Source organism: Dreissena polymorpha, chromosome 6 (genome assembly GCF_020536995.1).
Source record: "Dreissena polymorpha isolate Duluth1 chromosome 6, UMN_Dpol_1.0, whole genome shotgun sequence".
NCBI lineage: Eukaryota > Metazoa > Mollusca > Bivalvia > Myida > Dreissenidae > Dreissena > Dreissena polymorpha.
Genome location: NC_068360.1, coordinates 103390520 through 103406531, shown reverse-complemented (window position 1 = coordinate 103406531; position 16012 = coordinate 103390520). Strand labels below are relative to the sequence as shown.

Below are 16012 nucleotides of genomic sequence, written 5' to 3'. Positions count from 1 at the left end.
GTTTGACACATTTCCGTCCAACAACTGAGGAAGAAGTCGAAAAAATCATTATGCAATCCCCAAATAAATCTTGCGAGCTTGACCTTATTCCAGCTTGGTTCCTGAAAGAATGCAAAACTGAACTGCTACCAATGCTGACAAAAATCATCAATCTTTCGATGTAAACAGCAAGTGTGCCAAGATCCTTTAAAACATCACGTTTAAGACCTTTATTTAAAAAGCCCACCTTAGATAAAGAAACACTACAAAACTATCGCCCGGTTTCGAATCTGCCACATTGTATCAAAATTATTGGAGAAAGTTGTCAGCAAAAGAATAGTTGAACATTTGACAGAAAACAATTTAAATGAAGAAAACCAGTCTGCATACAGGAAGTTTCATTCAACAGAAACAGCTTTTTTAAAAGTTCAAAACGATGTCCTACAATCAGTAGATAAGAAAAAAGGTCACTGACTTTGTTATGCTGCATCTCTCTGCCGCTTTCGACACCATCGACCACATAACTCTTTTAAACCGCCTCGAACAATAGTTCGGCTTTGCTGAACAACCACTACAGTGGGTAGCTTCCTACCTATCTGATAGCTTCCAAACGATGAGCATTGACGGCAAGGTATCAGAACCAGTGTTGCTGACCTTCAGCGTACCCCAGGGATCTGTGTTAGGCCCAAAATTTTATACTATGTTTACTAAACCTGTTGGGGAAATTTGCAAAAAAACATGGACTCGGGCATCACTTCTACGCCGATGACTCGCAGCTCTACCATTCCTTTGAACCCACCGATGGAGTAGCCCAAGACGAAACACTAAATCGAGTTGAAAAGTGCCTTAACGATATCATCTCGTGGATGAATACAAATATGCTCAAACTTAACACCGACAAATCCGAGGTCATAGTATTTTCAAGTCAAACCAACTCCAAGTACGTAGACGGGTTAACTATTTAAGTAGGGGACTCGACAATTAAACCATCGCACTACGTTCGAAATCTCGGTGCTTGGTTTGATTCAAGAATGAACATGGAACACCATATAAATGCTATAAGTAGATCGTGTTTCGGTCAGATAAGGCAAATAGGTCGCATCAGGCAATATCTTACACCAAATGCCACAACATCATTGGTCAATTCACTTGTCACGTCTCGGCTAAACTATTGCAATGCACTGCTGTATGAAACACAAACATCAGCTATGAAGAAACTACAACATGTTCAAAACACTGCGGCGCGTGTTATCACAAGAACATCCCGCTATAGTCACATAACACCGATCCTAAAAGAATTACACTGGCTCCCAGTAGAAAAAAGAATCCACTTCAAAATACTTACCAATGCGTTCAAAGCCTTAAATGGACAATCGCCTGTATATCTGAAAAACCTACTACAAGTCTACGAACCAAGGCGAAACTTAAGATCAAAGAACGAAGCGACTTCATTAGTGATTCCAACGAAGATTAAATCCGTATCATACGGGGAGCGAAGTTTCATGTACGCTGCTCCCAAACTCTGGACCTCACTTCCATCAAACATTCGAGGTTCTTTAATACTGAATTCATTCAAAAAGGCACTGAAAACTCACCTCTTCCTCCAATCGTATGCAATATAAGCAGTGGTTTATTTAATTCATTACATAAAATCTCAATCATCATGAACTTGAATTAACCCTTTTAAAGGAAGCATAATTATTCCTTTGAGGGTTTGTGGACTCGTGGTAATGGTATCCTGACGTTACCCTTGTCTCAATCAGTATGAACTTGAATTTACCCTTTTAAAGGAAGCATAATTATTCCTTTGGGGGTTTGTGGACTCGTGGTAATGGTATCATGACGTTACCCTTGTCTCTGTTTTGTCTCTGGTTTGTCTTGCCGATCTTTCAAATCTATGGTTACTGTGCATGTTTTTTTGTTGTTTAACGTAGTACTTATTGTTTAAGTTTTAGATTGTATTGTTTCATTAAGTGTCTTATAGCTATACACATAGGGTAGTTTTATAGTGTCTTGTTGATCTTTCTAATCTATGGTTACTGTGCATGTTTTTACGTAGTACTTATAGTATAATAGAGTAGTGTTATGGTATAATTGAGTAGTTTTGATCGATTTCTTTTAAAACAGTGTTGCAAAATGTATTCGTATCTGCGATACGTCAAATGTTCTTATGTAAAGCGCCTTGAACGTGCACTTTTGCATGAAAAGGGCGCTATATAAATCCGGTATAATAATAATGTTCATGGAAATTATAGATCGGTGTTTTTTTTCAAAACTCATTCAAAAAAAGAAAAAAACGTTGAATGACATGTGCAATCGTTTTAAAAATAGAAATATTAAAAAAATAGATGATCAATCTACCTTCTAATTTTCAATCTGGTGAAACACGTAATATAACACTCATTCAACTTGAAAAAGAACATTAATTTTCACTGAATTTATTACGAAGCATTATTTTCAAATATAATTTTATCTATCAAATCGATTTAGTTTTGCTTAATGCGAATTCTGTATAAACCATTCGCCAAACCGTTTATCCATCATCTTTTAATCTTATTTCCCAAATCCTGTTATTATTCCACCACCTTAACATGTCAGCCTTTGGTAATATGGCCTTTTGCAGTTGTTTGGATGTGTGCCTCAATCATGTGTACATCATGAGCCAAGTCCTCAACATTTTTTCCTCTATGTCTTTTTATTCTTAATCCATTCATCATCCATTCTTGGTGATGGATTTACATTTGCATTTTGCTGGGCCAAGTGTGAGGTTGAGCGCTCTAAAACCGGTTAAACCCCCGAATGATTTGCATTGACCGTTCCAAGGCGGTGACCCCAGCTTTATTCTTATATGTGTTTATGTTGTTTTGCATTGTGTTGGTTTGTACTGTTTTGGCGATCGGTCACTTGCCTTCAATTAAGGACCATCTAATTGTTTATAATAACAATTCAATGCTGCTCCAGCAGCTGGAGTTTCACTTCTTTATATTGTTTACCGGACATTGTACTCTTGATCTGTCTCGATCCTTTTTCAGATAAGCTTTCATAATTTTCGCTCTCCATCGACATGGTCTATAAAGACCATTATGCATGCAAAATATTTTAAGGAAACAAGCCTTTATCCTCTTTTATTTACAGAAGTTCCCGACTGGTCTTCCTTTAACGTTTTCTTTATTTTAGGTTACAAATTGACCTTACATCTTTGAAAAAAATAAAAGCTCTTCAAACCACCCATCAAGGCGACTCTGACATATCTTATTAACTTTGAGAAATTATATAATATAATGAGTAAGTCATGTGACATTTGTTGAAAAATAAACGGTCCTCCAAAAAACTCACATTGTACTTTAGATTTCAACTAAGTTGGATTGTAGAATATTCTGTAATTTGTAGTTAGCGCTCATTCAGGATTTGCGGATGGCCGGAATGACTGACAGAAAATTGCACGATGGGTAAACCAAGAGTCATCACCGATTAAGAAAACAAAAACAAAAAACATTGAAGGTCACGTTGAACATATTCACTATGAAACTGGAGATACTTTTAAACCAACAACCAAGTCTAAATATAGTAAACAGATGCGTAAAACTAATACTACTTGTAAACCGCCAACATCATGGCTATTGATGGTTTGAACACAAAATACACGCGATGCTGTGAAACTGTTTGGTAGGAGCGCATGCATATATAACTCGAAGAAACGTATATTTCAAACAGAATGCTCATAAATACAGACGACAAAATATTTTTCAGTTTGATGTATCATAACTTTTATTAAGTTCGTTGATTGCAATGCTTGAATTAGGTGAGACGTGTGTCTAGACAAAGCTCAATTACCACAGCTATAAAATTGCTTACAGCTCATTCAATTTGGTGGTATGTATGGGGCAACGGTTCGTCGTAGATATACACAATTTTACATTATAGAGTACAAACACTACTTAAGAAATACAATTGTGTATTGAAGGAAAAGATAAAACAAAACTGAATACCGCCGTGATGCCAAGTATGTGCATTATGAAGTCGGATGAAAAAGAAATACCTTAATTACTCTACATTTTCATTTAACATAATTATTCTTGTTCGTGTCCGAATATTTAGATACAAGCATATTCAAAATTTCGAGTGTCCTAAACTTTAGATACATTAATACTATGTTTGTTTGTCAATTATTATATTGAAATAAAACCAATTATAAATGTGCAATAATTGTTGTTTGTTGTACTCACGTTTCTCTGCTTTAAATAAAATACATATTCACTTATTTGCAATTTCTTACCTGAAATGGTATATGAAAACGTTATAAAAACAACCATACTGCTTCTTGAATACGATATCATTCCAAATGCTGTTGGGTGAAACCATTGTTGATTAACGGTATACATGGTAATCTACCAAAAAAACGCCATCGTAATGGTCCATTGCCCTGGGCGCATTCTATGCTAGGTTTTATGATTGTAATCCAGTTGTTAAACTCCATGCTCGAAGGGTCCCAGATAAGCGAAAGCAGGGCAGAAATCTAGTGAAATGGCGCTGTAAAATATACTGTCCGAAAATTTGGAGTCATTAAGTATGGACGAAAACCCGTATGTCCATAAATATAGAGTCACGAAAAATTATTTTGGCTAGAAAAGGGGGTGTCCGAATAACTAGATTGTCCAAAAACTTAGAGTTATTACGGTAACTATTTCAAAGCGCAATTGGAACAAACGAGCGATATGTTGTTGAGATACATGTATGTGGTACCGATTTCATTTAACAATACAATTGACACAATTTCGAAATGAGTCAAGCCTATAGTTCTCAAATGACACAAATCTACGCTTAAATAGTTTACCTTAATATAACTGACTCAATGGGACTCATAATATACGATCTTCGCCGCGAAAGTGAACAATAATTACGCAACAGTTGGATCAATACTTGAGTTCACAGTGTGTAGTAATTAAATATTTAAATTATTTATAATTAGCAACCCGAGCTATTGCGTGCAAGGAATCTTGCTGATAATGCCCATATATCGCTACCAGATGATTGCAAGTCTCCGTGTACTAAAAGTACCGATATTATAATTTTGAATACATTTAATTACGAGTAAGACGTTTACCCATCGAACTCAGGGGCTGAACTGACTAACTTCTACAAAAACTCGCGGTTGGACAGTACCCGCACATCAAGGCAGCCTCGCTGCTGACTAATGCGATAGTAATTTAACAAATAATATGTATCTGAACTACACGTCATAAAGTAAACCGAAACTGAGTAATTACTAGACCTACAAAATAGCTAACTAGTTACATAAAAATAATAGTAGAACATTAGTATAAACATTCACATGCAACACGAACTCTTACTGCAAAAAAACGCTTTAATTAGACACTTTCACAGCCAAGTCGACTAAGTTTGCCATTACAGTCAAGCAAATTAATTTGTAAATGGGTACTTTTCTATATAGTTTCATGTTAACAATCCGGCGAAATTCGTGTAAAATGTTCTGGCTAAATGCAGAGATTTCACTGTAATAACACTAGTTCACGTTTAACACTTGAAGTTGCCTGAATGGATTTTTTAATGGCTATGTCTTATACGCCCAGCCTATACACAGGTTCACAAAGTTAAGGTTGCTCGTATAGCTGAGTTTGGTTTTGTTTCCCGCATGTACCTCACTAGGTATTTCAATAGCCGTTACATCGCATTTGAATATCCTGGTCATGGTGTTACAAATGCGCAGAATGAGTTATTGTATCGAGGTTATTGGAAAATAAAACACGTCGTGTAAAACCTTTCACGAAGCTTTAGTATAATTTCGCAAAGAAGATAAATATTGGGGTATCTGATAACATTCTACGAAACTCGTAGTATGTCAGTTACGGGATGAGTAATTGCGTCGCCGATCAATTTAATCTGTTTAACATCCTTGTATTAATCAACGAACGGACTTATGTCAATATCATTTCTGAAGTAGAATGTTATTATATTTTAACATTCATGATTTCCTGATTACTAGTATTATTATTGTGCTGATTGTGTAAGCGATACACCAGTTGCGCATCCGAACAATTTTAAACTCACGTTAACATGAAAGAAATGAATGTCTTAATGTGTGTATGCATGTTACGACAAACATTAAACTATTGTCCGTCGTGTGTAAGGCACCGAAGTACCACTACATGTATCCCAGTATCATTTGATATGCAAAAAGGCATTAGATGTTAGTGCATTAAAATCATTCATCAAAAGGAAGCCTTAGGCGAGGAGCAATTGCAAAACTAAAAATCCCTGTAATGATGTTTATCACAAATATCACAAACTTAGTTAGTGAATACTTACCTTATGCAATGGCTCGAAGTTTCGAAAAAAACTGGACTGGGTATTGCACAAATGCACAATAATGAGAGCTACGTCATGTTAAGTTGTTTACAAACAGCCCTTACAGTTATAAACTTCACATCCCTAAAATGTACAGTTATAAAAATTAAGTTAATATGAAACCTGTAAGTGAAAAAGCGCAATACGCATTTTGCTTCAATAGGCTTGACTTTAGCAAAGTTAAAGCTAAAAGCTTTTTTTGTTTCAAGATTATATATGTCTCCATTTGCAACCGTTATACTGCCATTGCCATAATTAGAGGACACTGTGGAATATTAAAGAAATTTAAATCAACGTTACTCCTAGTTTGCCAATTTAGAACATTCGATGATGTGTCAATGACAATAATAAGAAACGAGGCAGTGTTTAAATGTTTACTGGCGTAAGTGTATTTTCTACTTTTAATGACACATTAGTAATATTAACAAGGCGCCAAAAATATTGAACGTTGTTTTTTTGTTCAACGCAAATTGACTGCTTTCTACAACGCCTTCCTAATTGTGTGACATGTTCATATAAAAGTGATCGCGGCTTTGCAGCACAGGTTTTTAAACCGATTCGACCTTGATCTATAATATGTTTATTAAACGTGCTTTTTTATTTGCGCATCGTGTTTTTTGACTGTATAGGTTACATATTTCGTATAACCTCATGCTTTATCCGCATGATTATGTTATGGGTAATCCTCAGCATGCATAATTGCATGTTTACATGTAGTATTTATTAACTGTTTAAACGCAATCTAGTATTAAACCTCTAAACATAAAACTTGGATTGCGCCCAACAAGATATGGGATATGACAACTTTGCGTTTTGACTTTCAACGGTTGTCAATGAACAATTTAGTACAATCCTTAGACATTTTGTTGTACTGATATGTGACGTGCACATACAAAAAGCGTTTCAAAAGTGTCAAGAATTGACTTCCATTAACACTATCGACAGGTAAGTATGATTTCTGATATGACGCAACTTTCGTTGGTATGTAACCATCAGCATAATCAAAGGGTGTGCTAAGTAGAACAAATTGATACAAAGTATGTTTCGACAATTATAAGTAAGTTTGCATTATATAAAGTAGGGGTTTGTTGATTATTCAAGTGACTGAGTGTTACTAGTATTTGTAGAACCTAGGATAATTATTGTAAAATTCACTTGTTCGTATTAACATAATATTTATGTAATGCTAAGTAATGAACTATTGCACATTATTGAGGAAATAATTCTTTACATCTTCTTCTTCTTTATCCTGACTATGTTTTTTTTTTGTTACATTAGCAAATTTTATTTGAATTTTAATTCCGTGTCACATTTCATCATGCTAAATCGGTTTAATATTCACCTACAACATCAGCAGGACTGCGCAACATTCGTAGATTTCAACATTGAAGAATCTACGGGGGTGAAGATACAAGCCGGTAATTAAATTTATGTTAAACTGAATGCTTATTATTTGCAAAAGAATTCTCAGGTAGAGTACTTTCAACTACCGCTGACATTGTCTAGCTTAATACTTGATGTATTTGTCTAGAAGCGGCTTTTTACGAAGACTGGAGTTAAAGCATTAGTTTTTACTTTAAAATAATATTTCGCCTCTTATATCTGGTATAATGTCAAGGCCCCATCGTTAATGGGTTAAGGGGTGAGACTTGTCTATCTTCTGATATGCGGAAGTAACAAATACTCGATATAGCAGTTCAACTGGTGTACAGTAAACATTTTGGTTTAACAGGGCCGATCAGACGGATAAACATTAGTTTAAAGAAACAGATCGTTTAAAAATTTATTTGTAAATCGAATAACGGATCTAAACTCGTATTAAACAAACTTAAAACATATATAAATAGTTACATAATGACTTAAACATTTTTTTTACAATTCAAAACTTACTAGGTTATTACAACATATTTGCTGACAGCAAACAAGTTAATTATTATATCTCTGTCTAAATGCTTGAATATTCAGAAAAATGGAGAAAGACATGTGTTTTCTTAGATGTGTGCCCCACTTATAATATTACTAATATTAAAATAATAATAATAATAATAATACTAATAATAATAATTGTAATTATAATTAGTATAATAAATTATACTACTTATATTTCAACTACTACTACTACTACTACTACTACTTCTTACTACTACTACTAGTTCTACTACTTCTACTGCTGCTGCTACTACTACTACTACTACTACTACTACTACTACTATTACTACTACTATTACTACTACTACCACTACTACTACTATAACTACTACTACTACTACTACTACTACTATACTACTACTACTACTACTACTACTACTACTACTACTACTACTACTACTACTACTACTACTACTACTGCTACTACTACCACTACTACTACTACTACTACTACTACTACTACTACTACTACTACTACTACTACTACTACTACTACTACTACTACTACTACTAATACTACTACTACTACTACTACTACTACTACTACTACTACTACTACTACTACTACTACTACTACTACTACTACTACTACTACTACTACTACTACTACTACTACTACTACTACTACTACTACTACTACTACTACTACTACTACTACTACTTTTGTAGATACTTTTGCAAATATAGTAAAATGTGATGGAAAAGGGTAGTTGCCGGATATATAATTAACTTCAAATAACATTTAATTGAATAGGCAATTACTCTCTATTGTTAAGAGTCTAACAATAAAATTTCAAAGGAAAATTACAACATCTTTTGTAAACTACTTACTGTGTTCTAAATTCATGAAGTATGATCAGCTTATTATATTTTGTTTTACCCAAGGTATCGTTTGTGACGCTACAAAAGGCCAATATTTATATATTACTATCAGATTGCAGTGCTCTTCAAATAGCTATCAGCAAAAACTTCTTATTCACCAATGCCTCACCGAGATATCTCTGTTGGCTTGCCATCAGATTATCCTATCTCAATTAAAGAGGTTTCCGGCAGCCAATGTATAGGTTCTTTCGATAGTTGTATTGCGACTGACAAAAGGCGACCATTTAACAATGGTGTTAATGATAAATGATCGTTACTCATGGATTGTTATAGTACAAAATGTTCGGGACGAGACATCGTATATAGTATTACATAGGGTAGTTGAAACAAATTAAATTTTACATGCAAACTTAAATGTTACTCTTTTCTACTCAACATAAAGTATTGAGTAATCATGCCTGGGTGCAAAATGTGTGATACGTGTTAAGTTGAATGGATGTGGTTGGTTGAATACACTTGCAAAACAAGTACTTGAAATTATATTACGTTTAAAACACATTGTTTGCAGTTTAGCAACACTTGGCTACACATCGATTTTACTATAGCATGTAAATCTATTAAACTCGAAACAAGTGCAATTATGTTCATTGCATAAGGGTTTATCTTAGTGGGTTGCAAGCGATGCATATCTAAATAATGAACCATATAGCTAAATACTGCACTAGCATTTATAGTTATATTAAATATAGTATGTTGATTATGTATGCAGCGCTGCCAGGAATTATAACAAATCAATTCATACAGACACTTATTGATACGTTGATAACGTTTAATACCACAAAGGATAAGGTCCACACGATTGGAGTTATTTTGTTAAGTTGTTTAAACAATTGTCTTTAGTGTCGATTCGCCACTTGCACGCGTGATAGGTGGCCACACCCCAATGTATTGATAAAGAATGTTTTATGATGGTACTTAACTTCATCATTCCTCATATGCGGTTGGTTAATAAGATTAGCCATAGGATGTCAGGTTCATAGTTTGGTTTCACTATCCTGCGTGAATCTTATATCAAGCGCAATAGTTCAGCTGTTTTTATTCATTCGTTTCACGATTAAGGAACGAGAAACATCGCGCTTTTTTATAACAGGTTTATGTTATTTGTTGAAGTGCGTTTATGTTTCGATCAACCAATACACTGTGATATAAAAACAGCTAACATTAGAATTATTATAATTGATATACACGATAGCATTGGTAATATAATTATTTTATCCTTTCAGTGGACATGTAGGAATCTGGAAATTGCAAGGTTACCGGACTTGTTTTGGCGTTCAAAATACGGAAAGAGTTTGTTGTGAAGCATACCACGGCACTTTTATGTGGATGTTTGTTTCTTACTCTGTTGTCGGTTACGATAGTAATATGTTCGTGGACACACACGAAACATATAGATGCACATAGCCGTAGGAACCTGTTTGCAGAGGCAAACCTTGAGTCTACAGCGTTATCAAGCATTTTGCAGGAAGTGAGTTAATTGTTGTTGTTTCGTTTATGCCTTTCTCAACAATGCAAATGCTACCCTTAGTCGATTATTGTTAAAGACGTGTGTCTATAAATGTAAATAAAATTACGCAATGCTTAATCAAAATACAAATCGTATATATCAACAGAGGTGTTTATTACTATACATCAAAGTGAAGGGAATTGTCATAGTATAATGTGTCAGTTAGATTATTCATGGTTTATAATTATAAGCGCATAACGAGCATATGCGTTCAGTTATTATTATATTTGAACTATTTATATTTGCGAATGTGTTTGATATACGAGTATACTATTAAACAGTGTGTGTTTATTTATAGGAGTCTATAAGAATGCTTAATCGCTATCGCTGTTTCATACACACATCCATTCAAATACTTAGATGATATTACAACGAGGGTTTATTTTATATTTTTTTAGAGGAATTGTTGTTGTAAATTTGCACGCATTAGTAGACATGCATACTTAATAGCATGTTATCATTTATACGCAAGATTGACAATACAAAAAGTGTCTATATTTAACAGGTGATAAGTCAAACTTATACGGAGATAAACAAACACAATGAAATATTTGTGACGGAATATCTGAACAGTAAGTAGATTAACCCTTATAGGTTTAAAGGAATTTGTTTACTGATTCTTTTTAAGTTGACCATTACAATGTCTTAAGATAGTTTATCATAGTGGGATAGGGATCTATGTCCCGAGAAATAAAACGGCCGTTTCAATGCGGCCACGATGGTTGGCCCTTGCTGCATGTTACAAAATGAAAGCGATACAATACAGTTAACAATTGTAACGACAAAAACATTAAACATGTCTCATCATAATGCAATCTTAAACGTTGCAGCCGGCGATTTCCGATTGCTGTTATTGGTGTCATGGTATTACCATTTGGAGCATGTAGTGTTGTTTCGCTCTGAACTTTCCGCCTTTTTAGTTTTCGAAGCTTTTATAAAAAGCAGACAAAAAGTCAAATCGTCAATCCCACTATGAACCAGAAATAATTCCCAAATAAGTATCCTCGTATGCAAAAACTACAATTTAGTATTATTTGATATCGATATGTTCTCTGTTTTGTTAACAGATCACATTTCAGTAAAAGAGTTCTTCTTAGACAAATTGACGTACAGGAAACCATCAGCAAAACTTGTCGGAAGCAAAAGTTGTGTCAGAAATGGTAAACCCTTTAATATTTAAGTGAGCTGTTGTTATGCTTTTTTCCGCGATGTGTTGTTGAAAAGATAGTAAATTGGTAGATGACGCATCATAGAACGCCTTACTATTTCATTAATCAAGATACGTGTCGTGGTGTTCCAGCCCGTTTTAAATAGGTAATGTTTAGAAAGATAGTATATGCTTACGCTGCCGAAGCGTCGAGTGAACTCACAATTCTACAAAACGCTTATTAGCCGAAGCTTACATGAATACATGAATCACTTTATTGAATACTGGAATAATCAACATTTATGTATTTGTTATACTTGAGGATATTTCAACTGAAAGAGTCTGCTTACATATATCATTAACGTGTTTAGTCTTTTTGTGATCTACTTGCAGTCGATCAGAAACAATCTATGGCGAAGGTCTTATTTGGTGCAAACAACGAAGGACTTTACCCCAGCCATGGATTTCTAACAAACGGTGTCCTGTTTCAAAACGGTCGCCTAATTGTGCCTCTAACAGGAACATATCTGATTTACTCTTCCATCCACCATCGGTTACAGTGCAGCTTATCCCGAGAACAAGTAAGTGCTGAAGAGGAGCATTTGGTCAGGCATGCAATGTACCGGTTCAACATTCGGCTTGGTCATGATCAAGAGGTGGCATCAACCCATCAAGACCACATTGACTGCAATTGTTCAGCATTCGTTGATTTTCAAACTGAAATATCTACCTTGGTTGAGCTGTGGGCCGGTGATGAAATTTCTGTGAAACTGAATGACTGTTCTTTGCATATGCATTCGGAGTCAAATTACTTTGGACTGCGTTTGATTTAACCTTTTGATTGTTATAATATTTTTTGCTATTATACCAATCATGCATTAAAAATGTTTTTCAACATTTCAGTATAAAACCTGATTCAGTTTATATGATGTATTTGTTTCAATATTCATATATTATATCTTTCCGTGGTTGCAAATTAATAAATACGTTTTGTAAAAGCAATAACTTAGCAATTACTACCTTGATTCGTAATATTCTATTTTGTATATACATCACATTGACCTGTCATATTTCAAGGAATGATTTGTATCACACCTTTATACTTTACAGTCAGTATGATCATCATTATTAAACAAAACTCGTGAACTCTAAAATATTAATTAAACTTTGATTAATAATAAATATTATTCAATGCCATATGGCCATCTATGACAAGGCATGTTTACTTTAGAATGAATATCTATCAGAATGAATATCTTAATAATATTGATGAACAAAGATTATCAAGGGAGAGTAAGCGACGGAACGCAAGGCAAGTAGTTATCAATGTAAGAATTACGCGCCCTTTGTGCGAAATATCACTTGTCTAAAATTTAGGTTATTAAGCGTATCTTAACCCTTCAATTCTTCCGAAATTCTTTAAAAACTGTTTTATTTGGATACTCATTGTAATTACTGTGTTTTATTTTGCATTTAAATATCTTAATTGTGGTTTATTAATAAACAATAAATAATATTTAGGGTAGAAACGAAAATGGGATTTTGAAATGAAATGTTTTATAATGTACTCGACTACCCCGTTTAAACTTTGTAAAAGCAGTTAGAAAGCATCCCGGCTCAGCGCTGATACACAAATTAAGTATAAATCAATTTACTGGGGAATTTTATCCGTTTGCACCAGTTTATTTACTATATATGAAGCTGCAACTTGGCGCATCTTCTTGAAAAGGATGTCACTTTATTAAACGTGATTTAATACCAGCTGCTACTTGATGATTGCCGACAGGGAAAATATGGCTGATTTACTCAGATATTTCTTCTACTGCGTGCAAATATATAGAGAATGCTAGGTTAGCGTTGAATAGTAAGAGAGAAGTTTATGTTGCGAGCAACATAATCTTCTTTCTATTCAACGCTAATCCTAGTATTCTATTTATCCCATTGATTTTTTTGAACGTGACATTTAACATAAATAGATCTAATAACCTGACCAATAATTTTAATTCTTTCTTAAAGGCGCTTAAAATCTACAGCTAACGAATGGTACCATGCGTAGTGATAAAGAATGTTTTTGTTTTGATGTGCAAAATAGTTTTAAAATATTTCACACAAAAACTGTAAACTAGAAAAAATATCACCATATGCTTCGATTCAATTTTACGCAGCATGCAAATTGTAACACATTACGACCGCGAAAAGAAGATTTTTCTTTACTATAATTCATTTTATTTTCGAAAGAAAGTGATTAAAATCCAATATAGGGGCGATTGCTCCTGACAAAATGATGTCGATGTCAACAAACAAGTAATGTAGATTTACACACAGAGTCGTTCTAAACATAAATTATCCATAACAAATTACTCTGCTAATGTGTTCATTTACTATGCAGATTTTGATGGCGTCTTGATTTAGCCTTGACATCCTGTAGTGTGTGACCCAAACACAAGATAATCCGAAATTATTCTACTAAGCTTTGAAACACTTGTTGCAAACGGGTCATTCTTACTGAATAGAATTTCTTTGATAAAATAACAAAAACAAAGTTTATTCATCAAAGAAAATACCCTTACGTTTACTTACACCCAAAGCAAAACAATTCGAATAGACTTCTGAACCAAAATACACACTTTTGAATACTAAGACGCATGGGTTATTACTTCTGGACTAATGAAGCCATTATTTCGTCATTTTCTAGTTCAACATTAAATCGATACATGACCTGCGTAACCAGCAACGCATGTCTAGTTCAGTCGAATATGCGTCATATATGAGGTTCAGTAAGCAATAAATAGTGTATGCGGCTTTGAATGACGACCGTTTTTGTATTCGACAATGTATATAACCGATGCTTTCATGGTCGAATTCTGTATTGCGATACAATATTAAAACGCTTTCAATTTCGTTCCGATTCTTCTCTGGAATACGACAAGCGCTGCTGTGTGTGATTGTATTTCTATATTGTACGACTTATTTGATTATAATTCTTATAAACAGTGTATTATTCTTTTGAAATTGTTTAGTTATTTGTGTAATCAAATAATTTTGCCAACAGCGATAACTGAAGTATCAATATATTTATATGAACGGAAAAATGCACACTAACCATCGAATAACGCTCGGATTCTTAATTATACCACACAAAATCTTTGTAAAACATGTACATTTTTAAGTGAATCAAACTGAATGTCTCAAGTCGTCTAAATGAAAACTTCATGCTTGTAACGCCTAATGTACGTGTTTATTAATCTTGACGAGAGTACGTTATCTGTGAACAATTCAATGAAAATTATGAACATATATTGGTAAAGGGAAACCAAACGGAGGAACGACAACAACTATAATTGTCAGCAGTATGACCTTTTTGTGTCAAATTACGATAAGCTTAAATGTTGCGTTTGGCAATTAGGTTATTATGCATAACTAAACACTTAAATGTTAACTATAAAAATATATAGTTCGACACTGATTGTAATACGCATTGTCATAGTATTACGAATGAGTGTGTAAATGCTCATGCCGTCATGTAACAAACGGTCGTCATTTATGGACACGCCTTCCTATTCAAACGTCAAAGGTCAAATACATATCAAAGTTTCATTACCAAATATGAACAGATAACAACAAAGACAAATTAAATAATTAACAAAGTGTCAATAATACTAAAAACACAATTGCTATCAATTCATAATAAAACTCAATGTAACAAATAATGAATAATTCATTTTAAATACACAATAGTCCCACAACTTATAATAAAACGAAATGTAATAGGTATTCATTAAATAACCTTAAATGATAAATTATCTTTAAGGTTAAATTTTGCTTCTGATGCAGTTTGTCAAATTTGCCACAGGAACTGTGTTTTAATAGTTAATACATAATTTCTCTGGAAATTTGTGACATAAACAAAAATAAACATACATATTCAAGAAATAAACATTACAATTTATGATTTTATGTATAACGGTAAATTTGACATCTTTTGAGGAAGTTGTTATGTCAGACAAAGACTTTGTCAACCAGTTTGGCACATATCCGAGTAGATTTGATTAGCCATTCGATGAGAGCACAAATGAATTTGACATTTGGAATAAAGTCATAGACTGAGAAGCCTTTACTGAAAAAACAATGAGTGAGAAAAGTGAAAACATATCAAACCAGGAATAAACATCCAATTTAACAATTCTTCAAAGACTTAGATC

At 33.8% G+C, this 16012-nt stretch overlaps 1 protein-coding gene across 1 annotated transcript in view; it reads left to right on the top strand.

Annotated features, from left to right (window-relative positions):
- LOC127834929 (uncharacterized) overlaps nucleotides 1-16012 on the top strand; it is a 438004-nt gene that overhangs the window by 43955 nt on the left and 378037 nt on the right. The window lies entirely within an intron of this gene.